Raw genomic sequence first — 25,337 nt, forward strand, 5'->3', positions numbered from 1 at the left:
AGAAGAGATCACTCTAGAAGTTGGAAAAGACAAGGAACAAATTTTCTACTAGAGCCTCCAGAAGGAATGCAGGCATGCTCACACCTGGTGTTAGCCCAGGGAAACTGATTTCAGATTTCTGATCTATAACACTGTAAGGTGCTGTAAGGTAATAAATTCATTCTGTTTTATACTACCAGATTAGTGGTAATTTATTACAGCAGCAGATGGACAGTAATATACAAGTCTTTGGATTTTTTACCCTGGTTCTCTTTTACATTCTCTTGTATGTTGTCATCTAAGCCACTTTGGGTAAATGACACTGAATAATAATAACAATAGATACGTCCTGAGTGTTAACTATGGGCAGGATATAGTTGTGACTGAAACTTTTTCCAATTGTTTTATCATGTAATCTCCTAAACAAGCCCATAGGATAGGTCAGATCATTCATTTCCTATCCCATATGGAAAACGAAGACAATTCTTACAGAGATTAAGTCATTTCTGTAAGGTTACACAGTTTATTACTGATATATCCAAGTGGTACAATACCACAGTTCATGTTTTTTTTTTAAATGTTTACTTGTATTTATTTCGAGAGAGAGATTGAGAGTGGGGAAGGGGCAGAGAGAGAGGGAGAGAGAAAGAATCCCAAGCAGGCTCCACGTTGTCAACTCAGAGCCTGAGGCAGAGCTCGAACCCACAAACTGTGAGATTATAACCTGAGTCAAAACCAAGAGTTGGGCACTTAACTGACTGAGCCACCCAGGAGTCCCTACAGTTTGTGCTTTTAACTGCATACATGTGTACATAGGTATCTCCGTGGGTGGGGTCCATATACTCTAGAAGCTTTCATAAAATTTGATTTAGAAAACTTTCAGTATAAATAAAAAAAAGAGTAAAAACACCACTTTAAAACACTCCATTGAGAATATGTGTTCACATTGTCTCAGGCAAAAGGATGCATTTTATATTCATGTGTAGCTATGACTGAAAGATTAACCAATAAATCAGGCCAGTTTGGAGAAATTTTATCCAATAGTTCAGTTTCTACCATCGGGACTTCACTGTGTAAAATAAGTGCAGTAAAAATTAATGTAAGAGTCGCTTAGTATATTATAATGGGTTATAGTGGACTGAAAATACATAGAGTACTTAAAATTTTACATATAACTTATTAGGTCATTGAAAAAAAATCACTCTATTCAAGGAACTGTTAGCACCTGCCTAGCCTTGCCTCATTTAGATTGTAGAGACAGTCTAAGGGACCACAACAGCTACTACAGTTCAGAAGAAGATACAATATATAATGCTGTCTTATATTTCCTACCGTTCTCTCCTAATTTCACTCAGGAATATCTAAAAACTAAGGTGAACAGGTCAACTCACTATGTGTGTATTTGAGGGGGGGTACTTAACTCTTCCCAGTCTGAATTTCGTTATCTGTACAATGAAGCACCTTCCTGTCCTGTCTATCCAATGGGGTCACAGTGAGGCTGAACCAGGTCACATCCATGAAAGCACTTAGAAAACAGAAGCCCTACTGAGATAAAGCAGGATTATCGTTAAACTTTAATCATAATAGAAAATACAAAAATAGTTAGCTGCTAAAATCTCAATCTTTCCATATGGCATTGTAAAGTGTTTAGGAGAAGGGAAACCAGCACTGAAAACACCTTTGTGTTATGATATTTCAGGTTCCGTTTAAGAAGATGGACATTCTCTGTGTTTTGCTGAAGGCCTGAGAGGAAGAAGCAACATAAAGCTGCTTGAATTCTAACCTGAGTCTTTATTTACATCTGTCTGGTTCCTTCTTATAAGGTGCTAGACTTATTGGCCATGCCCAGGTTTCGAGATAACAAAAGGCCTGGATGATTACATGTGCTTTAACACACTTGCTATGTCTTCCAAGATCATTAGATATTCAAAGTATCTTAGCAACCTCTTCAGGTTGGAACTGAATCAGAGGACAGTCTTCCTCTTAGCTCCTCTGAGTTAATTTCCAGCATCTGATCAGAGAAAGACAAGGTCATAACATGCGGGTTCAGGAAGAAGTTACTAGCACTGAAACTGAGTATGGTCCTTCACTGTACCCCCAGCACCTGGAATAGGGTGGGTTCTGAGCCAGGACCACGTAAGTGTTTACCCAATGTCAGACAAAGAGGCCACTATATAGGATATGTACACAAAGTCAAAATGCTACAGCAGGAGGAAGAGAAAGGAGAAAAGAGTAATTACTACAGAAACTACCCTGCCCTTAGTTTTTACCATTCTCATATAATCAATCAGCAAGTAAACATTATTCAGGAAGAAATATCAAATGTTGAATGTAATTTAAAGGCCAATGACACAGTGAAGATGGAGATTTACCAGAAATATGACCCTTTAATGCAAACTTAATTGGATGAGGCCAGACTACCTAGGTCCAAATCCACGTTCCACATAACTTGCCAGTTATGTGACATTAGTCAAATCCTGTATCCTCTCTGTTTCAGCTTCTTCACTTGTGAAATAAATTCTACCCCCAAAATTATTGTAAATATTAAAGTAGGTAATATATATAAAAGCTGAAAACAGCACCTAGGATTTGTCATGGTAAGCTGATATGGGCTCCCAAAGTTAGGTCTGAATCCCTATGTGACAGTTAATGTGTCAACTAGGCTGGACCTTGGTGACCCAATTTGGGGTCAAAAATTACCATAGATGTTTCTATGAAGTGTTTTTTGGATGAGTTAAGATTTAAATAAGTAATTTGAATAAAACAGATTATCCTCCATAATGTGGGTGAGCCTCACACAATCAGCCGAAGGACTAATGGGACAAAGGTTGGCTTTCCCCAAGCAAGAAGAAATTCTGCCAGCAGGCTACCTTTGGACTTGAACTAAAACTCTTCTGTAGGTCTCCAGCCTAACAGCCTACCTTGCAGATTTTGTACTCAACAAGCCTCCAAAACAGCATGAGCCAATTCCTTAAAATAAATTTCTCTCTTTTCTTATCTTCCTCTCATATATATTATAATACTCTCTCTCTCTCTCTCTCTCTCGGCTCTGTTTTTATGAATAACTCTGATTAATTTACCCTGTAACCTATAAATGCTACTTTATTTGGAAAAAGGGTCTTTGAAGATGTGACTTAAGATCTTGAGGTAGAAATTATCCTAGATCATCAAGGTGCTAGTCACAGATGTCCTTATAGAGACAGATAAAAGAAAAGACAGACACAAAGAAGGTCATATGAAGAAGGAGACAAAAACTGGAGTGATGTGGACAGAAGTCAAAGAATGCTAAGCAATGCCAAAAGCCACCCAGAAACTAGAGGAGGTGAGAAATGGATTCTCCCTTAGAGTCTCTTGAGGAAACATGTGGTATAGCTGATCTACTGATTTTAGACTCCTGGCATCCAGAACTGTGAGAGCATATGTTTCTATTATTTCATGCCACCAACTTTGTGGTAATTTGTTACAGTAGATTTAGAGAACAAACACACTTACTGTAACAAGTGTTTTCTATTAGTACTCAGTATCTTCTTACTCATTAGACAAAACCTCAAGTAGAGATGTGACACCAGAACCAGGAAGAAAGCAAATGGACACATTTCTCCACAGATTCTCATTCAGGGGATCACTCTGAATGTTGATCCTTACTATTATAGATACTAATAGAAATAATTAATTTCTCCTCTCCTGGCTCCATGGAGGATGGTACGCCCAAAGTGCCTTGGTCCCCAGTGGGGATGGGTGGGAGACATCTGTGAGTCACTGAGTGAATTTTCCACCCCCTTAGGTTTCTTTAGCAGGTCAGTGGAGCCATCCCTTGAAGGAGGGACCCGAACGGTCATGATACTGGCAGGAATCTCATCAATTTTCTCATGTTTGAGAGTCGAAAGAAGAAGCTCCTTAATCCTTGGGGGTGGGGGAGGGCAATGAAAACAGTTGATGCCTGTGTCCAAAGCTGGCAAACACAACTGGAGCTCATCTTTACCATGCATTCTGGCACTGGCTCATGGACTGGGGCATGCCAAGGCTTGAAGGTGGGGAAATCTTGCTTCAACTTGCCATCACATCTATCTCTAGGGGAGTGTGTGGAATCAAGGACCCGGATGGGCACAAGGTCCCTGATAAAACTATCCAGGGCAGCTGCTACACTTGTTTCACCTCTGCTCATTAAAGCCTCTACTTTAAGGTTTCTTAACCCCCTAGTCACTTATGTATCCCTTCATTAATTTTTTCTGTATTTCTGTATGTTTGGTACTACCATTCTTTAAATAAACCCACCACTTTATCTTAGCTTCAGGCTAATACAGGCCACAAATTCATGAGTTTGACGTAATAATGTGACAATTCTCTTACACAGAGTCATCATGGACATATTTATACTGTTGAAAACTATCCTGGGTGTCTTCAGTAGTCAGCCTAGCACTATATATTGTACTTACACTTGGGAGGCAGACACTGCCACTGTGGACAGGGGACTTAGGGCTTGGGGCTCACGGGGGCATATGAAGGTCCCCTGAGCTGGGTCCGAGGGAAGAGATGAGAAGCTCCTTTTCTACTTAGTGTTAACAAAATTAACAAATGGTCAAGATAGAACCCCAGTCTCTACCTGTCTGTCTTAAACTCTTAACAGTCCACCCTTCCAGGGGAAAAAAAAAATGTCTTCCAATCCCGGAGAGCAGCAGGGATGGAGTTATTTCCTTGACAGGCTGTAAATGCCAAAAGGGTAGGGTGCCCTTGAGATGGCAATAAGTACACTTTGGCTAACCAGGAGGAATCTGTAGATACTCAGAGAGCTAAGGCGTGAAGCCTTCACTGTTCAGTCGTGGCAGAGTGGGGGCAGGCAAGCATAGCAGGGCCAGGCCATGCAAGAAATCTGAAAAAGGTCATAAGAGCAGCACCACTGGAGCCCCGCCTCATTTTATATTCACACCTGGGAATTGAGGATTTAGGAATCAGCCAGATTCCTAAAGGTGGGCCTGTCTCTGTTCCAGGGTGGGAATGAAACATCTGGGACTTTTGGTGGCTGTGAGCTGTGGAAGGGGTCCTGGTAGATAATTCTGGAAAAGAAACTCATCATTCATGGACCCTCAGCGTCTGGCTTATTCCAGAATAGGGCTTATTACTTCTTCCCCCCACAATTTCTTCAGACAACTCCACATTCGTGATCTGATCACATTTCAAATTCTTTGTAGCTATTGTTGTTGTTTTTCCTATTAAGTGGTAACACCCTCGGGCACATCCCTCTCCAGGTTCTGTCTCACACTGGTTTCAGCTGCATTCTGTGCTAGGTTTCCCCACCAAAGCAGCAGAAATGTGGGCAGTCCTGTGTCACACTCAGGACTCAGAAGTACCTCCTGGAATGGAATGAAATAGCTGATGTTCTCATCACCTGGGTAATTGGAACCTCTCCCATATAAGCCCTCCATCTATCCTCTGTGCTCGTCCATCATGCCTCAGTGCATCTCACTTTTCCTGGAAACCATCTTCTGAGAAAAAAGGCAACCCAGAGGTACTTTGTCTGGACAAATTCTATTGCTTCTAGCATCATCAGTCATGGAAAGGATTTTTTAAAATGTTAATAACTTGGTTCATTTATATAAAAAGGTCAATATTAGAAAATGTCTCTCCCCCTGTGTCTCTTCCACACTGTAACATAATGTTCTACCCTGGCAGTGTGCTGTGACACCAATGCAGGCAATAAATGAGTATAGATTGAAATAATTACGGGAAAAGGCAAAAATGATTCTGAAGCTGGTGCTGAGTTTTTCTTCCAGTCTATTTTTTGTTTGTTTGATAAAACATCTAATGCAAGAAATTAAAAAATAATGATAGGACAATGTCCGTTTATTCTAGTGGATCAACAGAAGCCATAAATCTAAATTTAACCTTATATTTAATAAAACCTTCCAGGTTCCCTGAATTAGAGTCTAGGAAATTGATTTGCTTCATCCCAATTGCTTTTCCTGCACATCAAGCTAAATATTGTATCTAATCACCTGCTTTGGTGGCTTCCAAACACATATAAGTTAAAACCTGTCTTAAAATTGGTCTAGGCGATAAACCTTATTAACCTTTTTATAGGAGTTATGTTGATTCTACTTTTTATACATTATTCTTAATTATCTTTGCTACTTTGCAATTCATAACTTGAATCACCTAAAAAAGCACAAAGCATTACTTCAGGTAGCTTTGCTCTCACTTCTATGGCAGAGCACACTTTAGCTTCAGAGAACGTCTACAGGTTGATTCTCACGCTTTGCCTCTATGCTTCTTAGCTCTTTGAAGTAAAAACAACACGATAATGCTAAAAGCTTCTGCTGGTCAGTGTGAAAGAAGAGGGCTGGGATAGACATGCATGTGGGACAGGGGAGGTGAAGGGCAGGGCTTTCAAGTGAGTTTCTACCAACAGTTGTAAAATCACGATATCAAACGTACACAGTTCAAATCGTACAGCCAGAGTTTTTTATGTCATCCAAACTTGGGAGGACAAATACCCACTCAGACTGAAGAATATACACTACTTCTCAATTGATAGTTAGGGATTGCTGGAGACACCATTTCATATAGATCACATAAAATATGAATTGATGTGTTGGAGTGTGTTATGACCAATCATATACAATTAGTTTTTCTTTTTTATAAGTCAAAGTGGTTTGGTGGGGGCAATTTCAAATGGTTCCACCTGAAAAGAGGGGAAAAGTAAAATTTCTCTGCCAGTGCAGTAAATACTGATAGCATTCTAGAAATTCCAGTGGTGGAGTCATGTCACTGAATTTCGTGTATCAAAAATGGCATTAGCTGTGGTAGGGGCTGGGTGTGCAGGCTTGCTCCTAATGATGGTGGGCTGGGCACAAAAGAAGCAAAAGGTGTGGAAAACGAACCCAGCTCTAGGTTAGCTTCTATTTTTTGGACCATATAAAAATTTCACATGTTTCTTTCATCAGTGTTTTGTTCATCAATCTGTAGCTATCCTTCATTTGAGGAATGCTTAAGTAAAGCCTAATGAGTCTCATGTTCTTCCATGATGTGATGGGTCCCAAGACTACCGGTCTAATCCTTCTCTTACATCCTATCCTCCCAGAAGAATATGGCAAAATATTTTTGAATTCTGAGTAATAGAAAATCTTTGTGAAATATTTAAATAATTCAGAAGTAAAACTTCCTTATTGTGAGTCCCTGTGAGATAACCAGACCTTCCAGATTCTGATATGCATATGCATCTTAAATAAAAAATAGTTCACACTATATTTGCTACTATCTTGTTTTAATCACAACAGTATATTGTAGACATTCTCATATCATCATATATGGATTTGCTATAATTATAAACACTAGTGGCACCTGGTTGGCTCAGTCGATTGAGAATCCAACTTAAGCTTAGCTAATGATCGCACAGTCCATGAGTTCAAGCCCTGTGTCAAGCTCACTGCTGTCCTGCTTTGGACCCTCTGTTCCCCTCTCTCTCTGCTCCTATCCTGCTCATGGTATCTCAAAAATAAACAAACATTAAAAAAAACCACTGAATAGTATTCTACTCCATTACCATACCATCATTGAATAAAATCAGTCCCCTAAATAAGGACATTTGGAGTTATTCCATTTTTTTGTTATTATGAATAAGTCTTCAGTAAACATTCTTGTGCATACACATTTGTAACCTTATACCATTTATTTCTCTAGAGTCAATTACTACAGGAGGAATTGCCAGATTAACAGGAAGGTACATGCCACATGTTGATACATAGAGTCAGAGGGCTTTCTAATATGCACTTCAACCAAGAATACATGAGGATTCATTTCCTGTACCCTAACCAGCCCTGGGCATCATCGTGTCTTTTGGTCTTCGTTAGTTTGATAGAGAGCTCATGATATTACTGTTTCACTTCAATTTCTCTAATTCTAAGGATGGTAAATAGCTTTTGATGTAGGTATTGACATTTGGATTTCTCCTTTTGTGATTTTTTTTTTCTATTTGGGAGGACGCTTTTGCAATGATCAATTCCCTATCTCAAATTGGGTTAAAACAAATCAACCCACAAAAAGAGGATGAAATGGCTCACCAGCTGGGAGGGACACTGGACGGGCACTCAGAAAACTGAATGAACGACAGGAACCTTGAGTCTCACGGACTGCATCCAGAGCAGCTTATTCTTTTGAATTCCTATGGCAATGAGTGACTACTCTATACAATCCACAGCAGGACCCACCAATTGTTGCTTGTCTATGTTTACCCTTCTCACCCAGTCATTGGGCGATTATAAACTGATTATAGCACTGGCCTGGATTCTGGCTGCACAGGTGTAATGCCGCTATCCACCTTTCCTCCATGGAAGTGGGAAGAAAGAGAGCTGAAATTTGAACAGCATAGTTCCTAGTTATTTAATTCAAGTCTCTTTTCCTTGAGGTATAAACTCACATCCTTTTGAGTTCCTATCTTCTATTTCCTTTGTATCTCTCTCAGGGCTCAACAAAGTTATCACCTTCTCTGAGATGTCCCCAGTCTGGATGGAGTGCCCATTCACTGTGTTCCATTCAGCCTCCTACAACCCAACCCTCACATGGCCAGGACCCTATGATCTATATTCTTGTCATTCACTACCACTACACTGTCATCTCCATAAGAGCATGGGGACTTGGGTATCCTCAGCATTGCATAGCATACAACAGGTTCTCATGTGTTAAAAAAAAAAAAAAAAAGAAAGGGAGAGTAAGAAAAGGAAGGTCAGATGGTTTCTAAGCTTCTTGCTAATTCTAGTATTCTTTGGAAATTATTGTATCTTTAATGTCTCAGCCTAGCCAAAATACACACAGTAGACAGTCTCTGAGGAGTAGACAGGTTCAGGTTTGGGTGGCAAAGTTGGTATTCTTGATTAGGTTAGTTTGAAAGTGCTATTCTGCCATTACTTCCTCCCCTGAAGGTAGTGTGATCTACAGAAAGGAACCTGAAATACAGAAACAGACAGCTCTGATTCTACTACTTAACAGGTGAACTTGAACAATTTATTTAATCTGTTCAGCATCTTTAAAACCAAATTAACAAGTCAAAGTAAAAAGATAAAAGAACAAAAACAAGAGTAACAGCAATGGTCACCCAGGAATGTTAGGATGGAAAACAACTGAGCACAGTTCTGGCAAATAGTAGTCACTCAGCAAATTATTTACTGAAGCAATGAAGCAAGTACATGTCCTTTACACAGTCACTGCTTAATGAAAGACAAGCCAACTAGATATTCTGGATTAGATCCCAGAGTATCTACGGGAGGTCAGTGGAACTAACAGAATCAGACTCATTAATGAACAAAGACTGTGTTTTGCCTACCTTCTACTGAAAGCTACTGAAAGCCACCAAATCTTATTTCTATTCTCTGTAATGAGATAATATAGAAATCCATTTGCTCTTGTCTTATGTGAGAATGTGTACAGTATAATTCACACACCTCAGTTCTTAGCACCTTACTACATTGAGCTCCTAATTGGTCTGTACTACTTTATCGACTGCTCTAGTATTTTGCCAGGATTTACTTGGAGCAAGACCAGCTTGTTTTCTGTTCCTAGCCAGGTTGGGTGTGCAGTTCTCAGTGGAAATGGCGTGTGCAGGGGGCTCCAAGACAGTGCAGACTTCGAGGAAACAGAAAGAGAATGTGCATTGAAATCAGAGCAGGGAATGCAAGGAAGTATTGTGTATGAAATACAAACTAAATTTATTTGTCCCTTATAATATATAGTTTACGTTATTGGGCTTACAAAACACGTACCAAACGCTATTCAAAAAGAGAGTCAAAAGACTGTGGGATGGCACAATCCAAGACTGTGGAAAGAGATGGGCTTTTATTTATGCTTCTATAATCCATCTCTTTGGGATCACTATTACTCCCTTGAGTATAATAATATTTATTTTTTAAATGGAAAAATATGGTACAAAGAGGGGGAATCCAACTGACAGGTTAAATTTTCTGTCAGAATTTGCCTTGAATAGGCTAAGAGGATAGATATTGTATTAAAAATGGGCTTTGTATTATGAGTTGGCCCTGGGTTGAGAAAGGAACACTTGGCTAGGAGTCAGAAAATCTGCCTCAGTCACTAGCTGGGTGGGTGACCTAGAGCAAGTCACTTGACCTTCCTGGGCTGCAAATTCCTCCTTATATAATCTTATCATTCAACCAGATCAGAATTCAAATTATACTATTACTGTTAAACCAATGACAGGATCCAGACCCTCACTCCCACTATACACATACAAGCACATGCATTCAACAACCAGCTCTACATGTACTAGTTCTTTAGAGATTTAATGTAGGGACTTCACAGAAAAGAAGCTGTACAATATAATGGTTGAAGGAAGGTGTCTAGAATCAAACTGATAGAGTTTGAATGTGCATTCCACGACTCACCAGCTATGTGAAGTTATATAAGCCTGTATAATATAATTCCCACCTGTATAATTATTATCATTATTATTGTTAATAGATTCTTCATTATTACTTATTAATCTATTCATTGTTTTAACAATATCACCTTATAGAGATGTTGTGGGGCTAAAAGAGCTAATACAAAGTGCTTGCCATAGTGTCTGGCATACAAGATCTATTTAATAATATTATCACATGTGGGGGAAGAATTCTGAAGCCTGAAAATGATTTTAAAAGTCAACGATCTTTAAAATGCCTTCCAGTTCTGAAATTGCCTTTTCTAAAAAGTTGCTCTTATAAGACAGCAGGGAGGAACCATCAGTAGATGGGATTGCTAAAACTGTCTGATTTCAAACGCAGCTTGTCTTACATGGAGATTATTCAAGCTTAATGAGATGCATTTGCTTATAGTAAGGCTCCCCCATTTTTGGTATTCAGCTCATAATCACATACACCCACAATCAAGACATAGTTCCATTCCCCCCCTCCCCCCCCGGCGCCGCCCAAGTGTCCAGGTGGCTCTTTGTAGACTGTCTCCTCCCCTCATTTAGCCCCCGGAAACCACCGGTCAGTTTTCTGTCCGTGTGTTTTTATCTTTTCTAGAAAGTCATATAGAGGATGTGGTATATAGCTTTTTGAGTCTGGGTTCTTGTACTTTAGTACACTTGAGCGTCATCTACGGTCCTGCGTGTACTAGTACTTTACCCCTTCTTATTTTTGAGGAGTATGCCATCATGTGCTATCCTACAACTTGTTTCTCTTTTAGTCTGGGATGAGTTATAAAAAACAAGTCACAAGAAACTCCTGAGGGGATATAAGTTTAAGTATCTTGGCATGAGATTACTGGGTCATATGTTAGATGTATTTTTAATTTTATTAGACACTAGCAAACTTGGTTTTCCAAAGTAGCTGGACCATCTCATGCTCGTGAGAAATTTAGGAGAGTTCCAGATAATTTCTTTATTAATTTTCTATGGCTGTTACAACAAAGTACCATTGGCTTTAAACAACACAAATTTATTATCTTATAGCTCTGGAAGTCAGATATTCAAAATGGATCTCACTTAGCTACGACCAAGGTGTGTTGGCAGGCTGTGTTCCTTTCTAGAGGCTCTAGGGTAGAATCTATTTACTTGTCTTTTCCAACTTCTATTGGCTGCCCACATTCTTTGGCCTGTGGTCCTATTCCATCTCAAAGCCAGCAATGGCTGGTCACACACATCCTTCTTAGAAAGGATCACTTTGATGCTCTCTTCTGCTTCTTTTTTCCACATGTAAAGGACGCTTGTGACTACAATGAATACTTGGATGATCCAGGATAATCTTAAAGTCAGCTGATTGGCAAATTTATTTCCATTTGCATCTTTAGCTCCCCCTTGCCTTATGACACAAAATATTCACAGGTAGAAGGGATTAGGACCGACATCTTTTGGAGGGTGGGGGAGTGGGCTGCATTTCTCTGTCTACCAGTCTGCCTCCCCCAGGCACATAATATGCTAAATTAAAATAAAAACAAATGTTAGTTTAGTGGTTGTATAGCAGATAATTCTTGTTTTAAATTATACTTCCCTAAGGACTAATAACGTCAAACATTTTTACATGTATTTCTTTGCCATCAAATGTCTTCTTCGTTGAAATTTTTGTTCAGATCTTTTGCCCATTTAAAAATATTGGGTCATTTGTTTCCCTTTTAGAGATTTGAGAATTCTTTATGTATTATTGATTGTAGTCTTATCAGATATGCATTTGGCAAACATTTTCTCCCAGTCTATGGCTTATCTTTTTTTCTTTAGTGTTATTTTTAAAAAGAAGATTTTAGGGACACCCGGGTGGCTCAGTCAGTTAAGTGTCTGACTTTAGCTCAAGTCATGATCTCATGGTTCGTGGGTTCAAACCCCGCTATGGGCTCTGTGCTGACAACTCAGGGCCTGGAGCCTGCTTCGGATTCTGTGTCTCCTTCTCTCTCTGCCCCTCCCCTGCTCCTGCTCTGTGTCTGTCTGTCTGTCTGTCTGTCTCTATCTCTCAAAAATAAACATTGAAAAAAATAAGATTTTAATTTTAATGACATCCAATTAATCACTCTTTTTCTTATATAATTCATGCTTTTTTTTTTGTCCTAAGAAATCTTTGCCTTACCCAAGGTCACAAACACTTTCTTCTCAGTTTTCTTCTAGAAATTTTATAGTTTTGAGTTTTACATTTTGATCAGTGATCCATTTTGTGTTGAATTTTTATAGGTACAAATTGTTGGCTCAAGTTTATTATTTTTAACAGTATGCTTAGTTGTTCTAGAACCATTTATTGAAAAGAAGAAACTTAATTTTCATTTCATATATTTCTTTTATTTAAAAAATATTGAAGGAAAACTTTTCAACATTTTTGATTTTTCATTACTTCAAAGCTTTTCAGTTATTTTTTCATTTTTTATTACCTACATCTGACAACACAATCTTGAAACTGAAACATTCATTCATTACAGACTGAGTTAGACACACACCAAGATGGTCAATACACATCCCCAGATTTATGATGAATAATTGATTTCTTACTGTCATAAGATCTAAATAATTTGATTATGTATTTAGCTAGTAATGGACACTCATTAGGAGAATTCTATTTCATGCTTGTTTGCACCTGCAAACAGTTTGTTCTTGTATAAAGGATTGTTCCATTTGGTCTGCCTGATATAATTTTGCTCATTAACACTGTATTGATGACCACCACTCAACCTCACCTAGAAAGTATGATGAACTCTCAAACTCCCTTTCCCACCTGGTCTGATTACTGCTTTTTACCTCCTGTCGCTTTCAGTGGCACAATAGTGTTAGAGTCCCATGATTGCTTTTGAGAAGAGAACTTTGGGGAAGCTACTTAAGCCAAGAATAAAAGCATGGGAGGTCCATGGAGCATACATTATTGAAATTACATCTGTGTGCATATAATAAACTTCTGACATTTGCTTTTCATAATCATTCACTATAAGCATTGTGTTCTGTTGATGCAAAGTGGATGGAGGAAAGAAGATTACAAATGCCTACTGATTCGGAAATCATTAGAAATAGCCTTTTTTGATAAGGAACCAATGATGATTGCCTCAGACCCAAAATCATAGACTGATCACAATACAGATTCTTTTGTTTTGAATATGAAATCATAAAACTCTTGAATCAGATTGAAGTTTCATTTTGGGGGATGGATGTGAGCACTGATTTAGTCAACAGAGCTGTGACTGGCTGTTATTTTTTGGTGCATTAGTTGCAGGTTTTACTTATCCACAATCCTTCAGGGCAGGGAAGAGCAAGGATGTCATGACTCAAGGTTGGTGCTCTGAGATACTTTATCAACTATCTGAGAGCAACTGATCTCAGACTCCTGATGGGAAAAACGGTAAAGAAGTGGTCTGCACAAACTTGAAAAACATTTGGCATGCTATGCCCACTACCTCCCTTTAGGAGAAACATTATACATGTTAACAACTCCAAAAAGTCCCACATCAAGTAAACTGGATTTATTTAATTACCTTCTGGAATGTGTCTGAGCACGGAACGCTGGTGTTCTCAGCACACCTATTAACCTGTGGAACACTCTGGGACACTCCTGTAGGAAACACTGAGCTAGAAGGTGCAAAGAGGTCACAGCATGTATGTTGTTTTTTTCTTATTCTCTCAGTGCCTTAACTTCTCCTTTCATCCCCCTGATCTCTATGCATTTCATTTTTCTTCCAACCTACTGTAAATTTAATATTCTCAAGTAAACAGTGGGTTGGTGGGATACATTTTGTTAGTATCCCTAAATCAACACATGAGAATGGTGCTAGAACTCTCCTGAAAATGAAGATAATGTTACTGACTAGTCTCATTATCAGAGTGGTTAAATAAAATATCATAGTTGGAAATCCTTCTTTGTAAAATATATAGTAAGATGATCATATCTAGCTCTACAGAGTAATTGTGTGTTTTTGTCTCTAAATTGAACGAACTAGTCTGGTCTAGGGCAAAATACTGAAATGATGAGGTTTCTCTTTAGGCAAACTGATTTCTATGCCGCTGAGATCTCCCCCTTTCTGTTCTGCTACGCTGATGCCCTTTGTCCTCCTGCTCTTCAGAAGAGATAAAACAGAAATTGTTTGTACTTTAACATGAATGTCAAAAGTTGCATTTTCAGCCCTAGGTGAAGGAGCAGGGAAGTATGTGTGGATTGGGCCTTCTCCTCTACTTGTCACCAGCCCTGGAGTTAGGGGATGCTCAAAGCTACAGTTATTCTAGATTTGGTCCCATCAGGAGGATTTTATGGGATGTGTCATCTTTGGGGCTTTTAGCCTTCTTGAAAATCTGCAAATTCTTGTGTGATTTAGGGAGACATTTTACACCCTCCTACATAGCTTTAGACTGTTTTATGAGAGTAAGAGAATGACAGAAGGATCTCTAATAGAGAGGCAATGTGAGCTGTCCAAGAGCAAAAAGTTCATATCTGGGACAACGGGGTGAGGGAGTGGAAGGCAAGAGGTGAATCTGTGAGGTGGTGGTGGGAGGGGGAGTTTAGGTCTTAAATTCCACTTTTCCTTGTTAAGTGGATAACACTTTCTTTATACCTGGCTCCCAAAGGTACTGACAGCTGTCTGAATTTAACCATCCAATTCTCTGCTCAGTCCAACTCAGAGTAAGGTAGCAGAAGTCAGTGTTAGATTTCAGGTATGAATTTCTAATGGAGAAATCTTAAGCGCTTCAAGTTGAGACTGACATAGGATCTCAGTTTTCTCTGGGTGTGATGGAGCAACAGAGGAGGAGTCTTCGTAAAGATCAGTAAAGACAGGTGAGGCATGGAGACCTGGAACTTCCATCCTTTAATCTGAGCATCAACTTTGCAAAAGCGAAATACTTTCCTAGAAATTCCCCTTTGAGTTGGAGGATTTCAAGCATGACCCAATAATTTGACACTTGAGCAATTAGCAATACGAGTCATGGCCAGAGTGAAATCTCCTTGGTAAAGGAGCAACATTTCTCTTTTCCAGAGCACTTGGCAGGTCACACAAAACTAGCTGCTGCCTCTGAGGCTGCTTCCTCCTGGGAGGTGATAGAGTGATAGGTCTGATAATATCTTTGATGTGATAGATTCAGGGTTTAAAAACAAGACAGAACAACATATAGCAACTCACTAGGAAAGAGTGAAATAAGTCTTAATCCTCTCGTTCAATTAAATATTTCTGAAATAGAATATGTGCATTACTTTTGGTAGCCTCTTCCTTTGGAGGACAGTCTTACTGTATTTTAGAGTTCCATTACACCATTCAAAAGAAGTCTGATAAAATCTGTAGTCTAGGTTTTGTAGTTTTGTTTTTTAATAATTTCTTACCTTAACATAAACAAAAAGCAAATATTTTTATGGCTCTCTGGAGAGTTACTGACCTGGAGGTAAGTGATTTTTTTTTTTTTGTTTGGTTTTGTGTTATAGCCTCAAGAAATGTTCTAAGAAATATTGTGACACAACACCACTCAAGTTATACAATTTTCAGCCGAAGGGAACAGCTCGATTTTTATGCTGACGCATTTGAGATTAGTAATTTAAGGGGTACTGCAGTGAGCTCCTGCAGTTCAACTAAAACTCAAATTCTAGAATTCTTCAAAACATATGATTGGTTGCATCCATGAGTCTTTTTTTTTTTTTAATTTTTTTTTTCAACGTTTTTTATTTATTTTTGGGACAGAGAGAGACAGAGCATGAACGGGGGAGGGGCAGAGAGAGAGGGAGACACAGAATCGGAAACAGGCTCCGAGCCATCAGCCCAGAGCCTGACGCGGGGCTCGAACTCTCGAACTCACGGACCGCGAGATGGTGACCTGGCTGAAGTCGGACGCTTAACCGACTGCGCCACCCAGGCGCCCCAACATCCATGAGTCTTTAAGACCATGTTCTCCACATTGTGACATTGGTGAATTGTAGCATGTCTGATGTGAAGATGTCCTAACTGGATCCCTACAGGAATCATTAGCTTTGAAGTTGTTATGGCAGCTGCCAAATTCTTTGTCCCTGACAACTGCTTTGTGTGAAAAAACCTTTACCTGCTTGATGCAGGCAAACCCAGGTATGTTGTGTTACTCCTCCAAAATGTCCTTTTCTGCGTTTGGTTCTCTTGTTTCCCCACAATGCACGATGAGATGAGACCAAGGGTTCTGCAGGGACCAGAGTCTTACTGTTTTGGCCTATGCACTTGATAAGTGCTAGAATAACCATGGAAACAATCTTTCTACATATTTAAAAGTTGCAAGTGAATTTAATGTCACCTCATTAAATTTTCATAGAATTTCATGCTTAGGAAAAACCAATACTCCTTTGTAGTGCTTTTATTTTTTTATTTTTTTAATTTTATTTTTTTAAATTTACATCCTTTGTAGTGCTTTTAGATTATGAGAGCACTGTAGCATCCTGCATTTCCCTTTTTATAGTGGCTGCCAGGAAGCTCAGAAGTTGCCATCATATACTATGTCTTAGTAAGTTTCATTAACCTCAGTTTTCTGTACAGTTTTTCTCTGCCAATAAATCTTTAATACACTGATTTTGCTCATTCTACTATATCTCTGTCTTTCAGTATAAGCAGCTAGAAAGCACACAGAATCCATATATTCTACCTGTAGAATATTTAACCTGGTATATCTTTGTTCCTGGTATTTTTAGAGCAATATTTTTTTTTATTGGGGGATATTCTTTTTAAGTGTCCATTCTTTTTAAAAGCATTTTTCATGTTTTATTTTTATTTTATATTTGAGAGAGAGGAGAGAGAGAGGGTAGGGGAAGAGAGAGAGGGAGACACAGAACTCAAGGTGGGCTCTAGGCTCCCCACTGTCAGCACAGAGCCAGACACAGGTCTCTAACTCATGAACTGTGATATCATGACCTGAGCCGAAGTCTGATGCTTAACTGACTGAACCACCCTGGTGCCCCTAAGTGTCCATTCTTAGGGATATCACCTTGAGTAGTGATGCAAGATAGGAAACTAGGTAGGTTCAGAAAAGGCTCCTTAATGATTTTTATATGAGCCTTCAACTTCATCCACCTAGATTGAGAATTACTGGTAATGAGAAATATTTTAAAACTTTAGTGTGATGCATTCTGACCTAGTAGGTCTGACACAGGGTCCAGACATATGCACTTAAATATTTTTTCTTAAGGGACTATTTACATAAAGGATATGAAACACTGTTATGAGGACCCTGAGAGACAATGACTAACCAGAGTTTTAAGAAAATGGGAGAGAACAGGTGAAAATTACTTCATTCTACAGGTCAAGGACAGATGCAGATTTCATTCCCATGGAATATTCCCTGCCTCAGTGCTATTGCAAGGCAGGTGAAATGGATTCTGATCTCTGCTCTGCCTGGAATGTCGGTAACCTTGAGAAGGCCACTATCTAAGGTAACCTTGAGAGACCATATCTCTCAATGTCCTCAGATGTAAAATAGATCACTGGGCTTGTAATCAAAAGGACTCTTCCCATGAAGAAAATGCAACGATTATTCACACTATCCAGAGAGATGGTAGATGTTGAAACAGGAGGAATTTTAGTGCCACCAGGTAGGCAATGAACAGAATGATGGGAAAAGCCTTTCCTGAAAAAAGTCAATATGGGTTGGTTCTCTGCCAGGAAAGTACATATCCACTTTCATTCTCCAGCATTCTAAATGTGAAAACTGAATTCACAATTTTTGCCAAAAGGAATTGTTAAATATTCACAATCAATGAAACAAGTCTGTCAATTTAATTTCTCTTGGAATAAGGGATCCTGACTGAAAGACATCTCTGGAAGGCACTGGGCAGATTAGCAGGGAAAAGGGATGTTCAAGTTCTGTCCCTTAAAGTCTAGATCCAGTTCACTCAGGGATTATGAGTCCCCCAACTCTGAAGATTAGACTTCCTTTGCAGCAATGACCACTTGAAATTAATGAGTTCATAATCCCATGTCTCTTTTGGAAGCAGTTATGACCAAGACTAATTACCTTCCATATAAAAAACAATTTTTTTTTGGTCAGTAACCTCAACTCATTTTCCATTGCTGTACCTTACAGTACAGAGCTATATTTTAAACAGAGAAGATGTAATTAAATTAAAATTCATAGTGGAAACCAGTGGTGGCTGATAATAATTGCTTTTCAGACACCACTATAATTAGTGAGCCAAGGATTTTATTTCAAAGCATCAAAGTCAATTTAGAAGGCTTCCTTTATCTGGACTCGAGGTGCTTTGATGAAGACACTGTGTCTTCATATGTCTAAGTTTTCTTACATTTAACTAACCTGTTTTTTAATGATTATGTTAATAATTACAGTACGACAGCACTGTTTTATGGACACTGGAAGATGAATTCAGATTCTCCTTCTGCCTATTAAAGTTGTAATTACAGAATGTACACAATCCTTTCTCATTAACTGCTTGATAAGCCCTTGAAATTGCACAACCAATAAAAATACCTTTATTGTTCTTTACCTCCCAAGTAGTATTCAATACATGAAAACAAGGAACAAGAGGAAGCTTATTAACGAACACCCCAATATGCCACTTGTTTTTGCTCATACTGTTTCCTCTACCTGGAATGTATCCCCCTTTTTATTCTGCTCTAAGGGGTAGAATTCTACTTATCCTTCAAGTCCCAGCTTGGCTGCCACCTGCTATGGACTGAATGTTTGTGTCTCTCCTAAATCCATATGTTAAAATTTCAACTCCCAATATGATGGTATTAGGAGGTTGGGCCTTTGGGAGGTAATTAGGTCATGAGGGTGAAGACCTCATGAATGGGATCAGTGCCTTTAATAAGAAGAGCAAAGAGTTTGCTTCCTCTCTCTCTGCTGTCTGCCAAATGAAGATACAATGAGAAGATAGCCATCTGTAAACAAGGAAGAAGGCCTTCACCAAGAACCCGACTATTCTGGTAGCCTGATCTTGCTGATCTTGGACTTCTAGCCTCCAGAGTTATGCATAATAAATGCTTATTGTTGAATTCCCACACTCTGTGATACTCTATTAAAGCTGCCTGAGCTAAGATACCACATTTTCTATAAAGTCCTCCTTGATTGTCAGAAGTGTCCATCATTCCAAATCTTAGCTCCAGAAGCTTAAGTTTTCTTGTGGACAGTATGGTGATCACAGGGCTTTGGTGATGATAAATGAGTTAATTTGGGGGGAAACTGAAAGGATACTATTATCCTGTTAGGAAAACAGTTTCTTTGCTTACCTACTAAGATGCTGCCAGCATAAAGACATAGGATCGAACACAAAAGTCAGCTTAAGATTAGTCATCAGGACAAAATTTTCACTTCCATGCAGCAAGTATAATTAATTATCTGCAGAATGGTTTGTTGTGTCTGACAGAAAACATTAAGGTCCTGAGGTAGATATACTATCTTGCTGTGTGACCTCAGGAAAGTCACTTTACTTTTCTGAGTTTCAATTTTCTTTTGTGCAAAATAAGTTTATGGAACTAAATTATCGTTAAGAATATTTTTGCCTACAGAAATTTATGAATATAATTACAGGTGGTGCAAACCTTAAAATTGTGATCAAATTATTTATAGCATTAAAACTAATTAATAAACTAGCTAACCATGCCAACAGAGATCCAATTTCTCATATGTAATTACCATTTCTGTCTTCATAAAGACAAAGTAAATCAAGAATCTTACCATTCTACGCAAACTTGACTGATTCTGCCGAACATGCTGGGTAATTAATAACTGGAAGTAGAACTCTCCATCTCACCGTTGCAGCATCCCTTTGACAAAAACCAGAGTCCCTCCACTTATTGCAGGGAACACACACAATTCTCTAAATGTTCATTGGTTCTGTGGAGGATGGAAAAAACAAAAACTTGGTGACAGTTCAAGCAAAGGCTAGCATTATAATATTATTATTATTATTATTATTATTATTATTATTATTAGCAGTGGTAGTAGTGGTAATAATAGCAGAGGCAGTAACAGTGTTAACATTTGCAGAACGTATTCTGCATCAGGCACTATGATGAGCATTTCATATGGATTCCATTATGCACACAATGCTATGAGGTAGGTGCTCTCATTATCCCTTTCTACTGAGGAAAGAGAGGCTCAGAGAGCTCAAATAAATTGACTAGGATTATCAGATGGTATATGGCAGAAATGGGATTCAAATGCAGGTCAAGCTGACTCCAGAATCGTGGCTGTCAGCTAGAAGGTTACACTGACTCATACATAATATCACTAATTAGGGTTAGTATCCAGTTTGTAGAGGACTGGCTCTACAAGGTACTCAAAAGAAAGATGGCATTCAGCTGCTATGTACATGTATGGCTGATAATTCTGTCATCCAATTCCAATGGGGGAGAGGGTTTTACTGTACATCCAATAAATTCTCTGACACCAGCTGGGTATCCTACTATTCAAGTCAATTCTGACACTATCTTCCTGGAAAGAGAGTCAGCCAGATGTAACAGGTTAAGGGCTCAGTCCTATAAGCATGCGCACATTCCCTCCTTTAAGGAGGGAATACACACACACACACACACACACACACACGCACACACTTGAGACACCAATCTCAAGTCCAGATTGTTATCTGATCTTCTGATTGAATGGCTATAGACTGACTGAAGGTTCCAAGGGGTCCCATGACCCCTTCCTTATGTTTGAGTAATTTGCTGGAGTGGCTCACAGAACACAAACATTTTAACTACTAGTTTGCTTGTTTATTGTAAAAGGATGTAACTCTGGAACAGCCAAATAGAAGAGATGCATACAGCAAGGCAAGGGGAAAGGGCATGGAACTTCCATGCCTTCCCAAAGGTCTGCATGTTTACCCACGTGGAAGCTCCCTGAACCCTGTCCTTTGGGTTTTTATGGAGGCTTCATAACATAGCCATAAATGATTTAATCATTGGACATTGGTGATTGATTCAAACTTCAGCCTTTCTCTCCACCCTGGAGGTTGAGGGTGGGACTGAAAGTTCCAAGCCTCCAGTCACAATGTTGAGTGCATTGCTAACTAAACTCCATCCTTAGGTTCTTTCCAAAATCCACCCCACTAACCTCACTTCTCTCACCACTTAGGAAATTTCAATGGTTTCAGGAACTCTGTGCCAGAAACAGGGATGAAGACCAAATAAATATATATATATCACATGATCACAATGTCTCTACCAGTACTTAAAATACAGAAATAGTCCTATTGGATAGATATTGCTGTTGTCCTGAGTTCTTGACCATTGGTCTCAAGTGGCTGTGGACCCTCCCACAGATCCCCTTATACCTGCCACATTCCAAGTATCTTCTCAAGACCTAGCAGCAGTTTATGACTGTATCCCAGGGCCCTGCCCCAGGGTTAAGGCTGGCAACTAATTACACTGGCTATTGCCCATAATGAGTATGAATTTAAAAAATACTGCTCTTGATAAACAGGAATATGTGCCAATGTGTTTTGTTTTGGGGCTGAAGGTTTGTATTTTTCTTTTATGGGTGGATGCGAATGGTTGGGATGGGAGACTATCTTAGTCGGCTTGAGCTGCTGTAACCAACATATTATAGATTGGGGGGCCTAAAGAACAAACATTTAGTCAAGGCTCTGGAGTCTGGGAAGTCCAAGATCAAGGTGATAGCAGATGTGGTGTCTGGTGAGGTCCTGCTTCCTAGTTCACAGATGCTGCTTTCTAGCTGTGTCCTTACATGTCAGAAGGGATGAGGGAGCTCTCGGGGATAAGGGCACTAATCCCATTCATGGGGGCTCCACTCTCATAATTTAAGTACCTCCCAAAGACCCCACCATTTATTACCATCACATTGGGGGTTAGGATTTCAACCTACAAGTTTTGGAGGGACACAAATTTTCAGTCCACAGAGACTTCTTGAAGTTCTTATCTGGCAATGACAATATTAAAAACAATGGTTTTGTAACACCTTAGTAGCATCACTCTCAACACCATCCTCTGACAACACCAAACAAAGGTCCTTTGGTGAATTGGTTGACTTCAAGACTGGGGCAGGGAAAATACAAGCCTGGAACACCTTGGAGTGCCAGAGAGTAAGGAATTTCTCAAAACCCAAAAGAGAACAAGAAGAATGGGGACATATAAATGAGAGTATTGGATTACAACCCAAAGAACAAAATAAATATCCATGTTCCCATACCAATATAAATAAATAAATGACTAAATAAATGAGGGGAAAAAAGCCGAAGTTACATAGAAAATCATCTGCAGATGATAGGTCTGGCAAGATCCAATGATGGATACAAAAATTGGTGGGTAAAAGTTTAAGCAGAAAGAGAGTATTTGCATACTCTCACAGGATCTCCCTTGTGAGAAATAAGCCCACTGACCCAATCAAAGGAGGGTTGCAGGGACTTGGATATAGTGAAGCGAGGCTTTAATCAATGTTCTTGGAAGAGCAGGTGTCTGATGGACAGGCACACTTGGGGCAGTTACAGCAAACAATTTGTTTCCTAGCATGCAAGTCCCTCCCTTGTTTCATCATTGGCTGAATTTACAGAGGCTACAGCCTTACCCAGACATCCACCTATACCCATGCAAAGCAAAAAGTACTCTGGTTCGAACAAATGTACATTCCCTGACAAGACGCAGAGACTTCTAGTCCCTCCTCCTTTGTTCTTTGGCACATGCTCATTGCAAAACCCTTGAAAACAAGCCCAAGAGAATAAGCCCATGAAAATGATCCTGTGAAATGGAGAGGGTATGAAGATCCAGGAAGTGAAGTGTCTAAAAGTTTGGAACTCCACTGTGGGAGGTGGTTCGTACATATTTCTAATAGGCTATAAATCTACTGTTAACTAGACAGCAGAGCTTTTTTTTGCTATTTCTGAAAAATGAATCATCTCCCTTACTTCTCACATCCCCCAAATATTTATTAATTGCAAAGGGAATAAAGCAAGTTTACAGTGGAAAAATCCTGGAATAGCATTTTAGGCAAGTGACTCAAGTTAACATCTTCTGTTGTACCTACTGATATCATATGGCATCATGTGGATATGATAACATACCCTCTGATTTGACACAGGGAAAGGCACATCACTTCTATGGTATCTTTTCCAAAAATGCGTTTTCCCAATTTTATAACGAGAAAATAGCAGACAAACACAAATAGGGGGATTTCCTACAAAACAGTTGACAAGAACAATTCAAAAGTGTTAAGAGAAAGACAGACATAAAAAGAAATTGCCATAGATTGGAAGAGACCAAGGAAACATGACAACTCAGTACAATTTGAGATTCTCAAATAGAATCAGAAAAAAAGAGAAAAGGTCATTTGCGGAAAACTGGTGAAATGTGAATAAGTTCTGCAGTTTAGCTAACAGAAGGTTAATTTCTTAGCTTTTATAATTTTTCTGTTTTTTAAAGAGGTTAACACAAGGGGAAACCAAGTAAAGGGTATGTGGAAACTCCATGTACCATTTTTTTAAACTTTTTTCTAAGTCTAAAATTATCTCAAAATAAAATGAATGTACAAATCAAAACCCAAGAGATTTTTTCCACATCATGGCATCCAAGGAAACATTTCCCTCTCTTCCACAAAACTTAGGGAATAGTATATGGAATTTCACAAAATAAGCACAAAGCTGGAACAAAACCTGAACCGATGACCACCAATAGGAACATTTGTTTATGTTAAAAAATCTATTCAACAAATTTTCATAGATTTTCTACTATGAGTAAGGTACTATGCTATTATGAATAGCATAATAGCATGTTTTATTTATATTATAAACTATATTATACTATAGTTTTCTTCTATATTGTATAACCTTCACTTCAAAAACTTTCTTCCTGACCTATGAAGTATAATCTTCCAAACATGAGCCTGTCTATTTTCTCTGAAGGAATGGTTTCTGGTCAGGTGTGCCACCAAAAATGCCCTAGGTAGTGGTTGATTTTATTTGTTTTCTTGTGTTACTCTGGATGCTGCTGGTTATGTGAGGGTTTGGGAAATGTTTCTGTATCCCACTCTGGAAAAATAAATCATAGTGCCTATAAGTTCCCTCAGCAAATAGATGGGACCCATGCTATCACTCCAGTCTGGAAAACATCAGGCCTAGCTGGTCTCTTGCCTCACAGAAGGACAGGGTGCTATCAAAGTGTCTTTTCCATACCCCACCATGAAATCTGCTGTCACTTCAATATGATGCAACTTAATTTATGGCTCCTGGGGTACAGTTTCAATTATATACATAACATGGAAGGGGAAACTCAACCTAATCTGATAGTTTTGCTCAAAGAGAATATTTTTAATGCACAATTTGATGACAGGATTACATAACATCTTTCAGGGAGTAAGAAGAACATGATATGAGACATTACCATGGCTGTAACACAGTCAGTTGACATGACATAGCTTCAACCTTTCTATCAATTTCTTTTGTATGCCTTAGCTTAAGGGTTTACTTGCCTTGAACTTTGGACTACTGACTGGAAAGATAAAGACCCACTTGATAGATTTGGTGGTGGTAACCGAGGTGGGGGGGAGGAAGGACAAACCAAAGAGCCAAGAGATTAGGAAAGGATGCTTGAATCTGAGATCTTTTAGGAAATGGAAATAATTGTGGTTGTATTATGGTAATAATGATTTATGAAAAAGAAAAGCTGGAATTTACACACACACACACACAAAACACAGTACCTAAAAAGCACAGAATTGCCATTGAAGGATATTTTTTTTAAAATCCCAATCCTTATTCATGCGTTTTGAAAAACTATTTACAGGAACCCCATTTGTACAGATCAGTAAGGTTTCTCCCAAGCTCCTTCCTGCATTGTTCAACTCATTCTTACACCAAGATACCAACCTCTCTTAAATCTGAGTTCAATGGCACTTCATCCGCCATTCTTACTCCTTTTCTCCCAGTTCTTCATTCTGGAAGTCCATTCTACCAAGTGTCACTTGCATCTGATGTGCTTCTTGATTGTGATTCTGTTTCATAAAA

General features: G+C 38.9%; 1 long non-coding RNA gene across 1 annotated transcript in view; it reads right to left on the bottom strand.

Annotated features, from left to right (window-relative positions):
- Nucleotides 1–25,337, bottom strand: part of LOC128775684 (uncharacterized) — a 268,393-nt gene that overhangs the window by 59,379 nt on the left and 183,677 nt on the right. Inside the window, exon 2 of the long non-coding RNA XR_008420614.1 lies at nt 20,057–20,215. This is a non-coding gene — a long non-coding RNA (uncharacterized LOC128775684). The remainder of the gene's footprint in view (nt 1–20,056; nt 20,216–25,337) is intronic.

Source organism: Panthera pardus, unplaced genomic scaffold (genome assembly GCF_024362965.1).
Source record: "Panthera pardus isolate Hobbes unplaced genomic scaffold, ASM2436296v1 HiC_scaffold_8, whole genome shotgun sequence".
Classification (NCBI taxonomy): domain Eukaryota; kingdom Metazoa; phylum Chordata; class Mammalia; order Carnivora; family Felidae; genus Panthera; species Panthera pardus.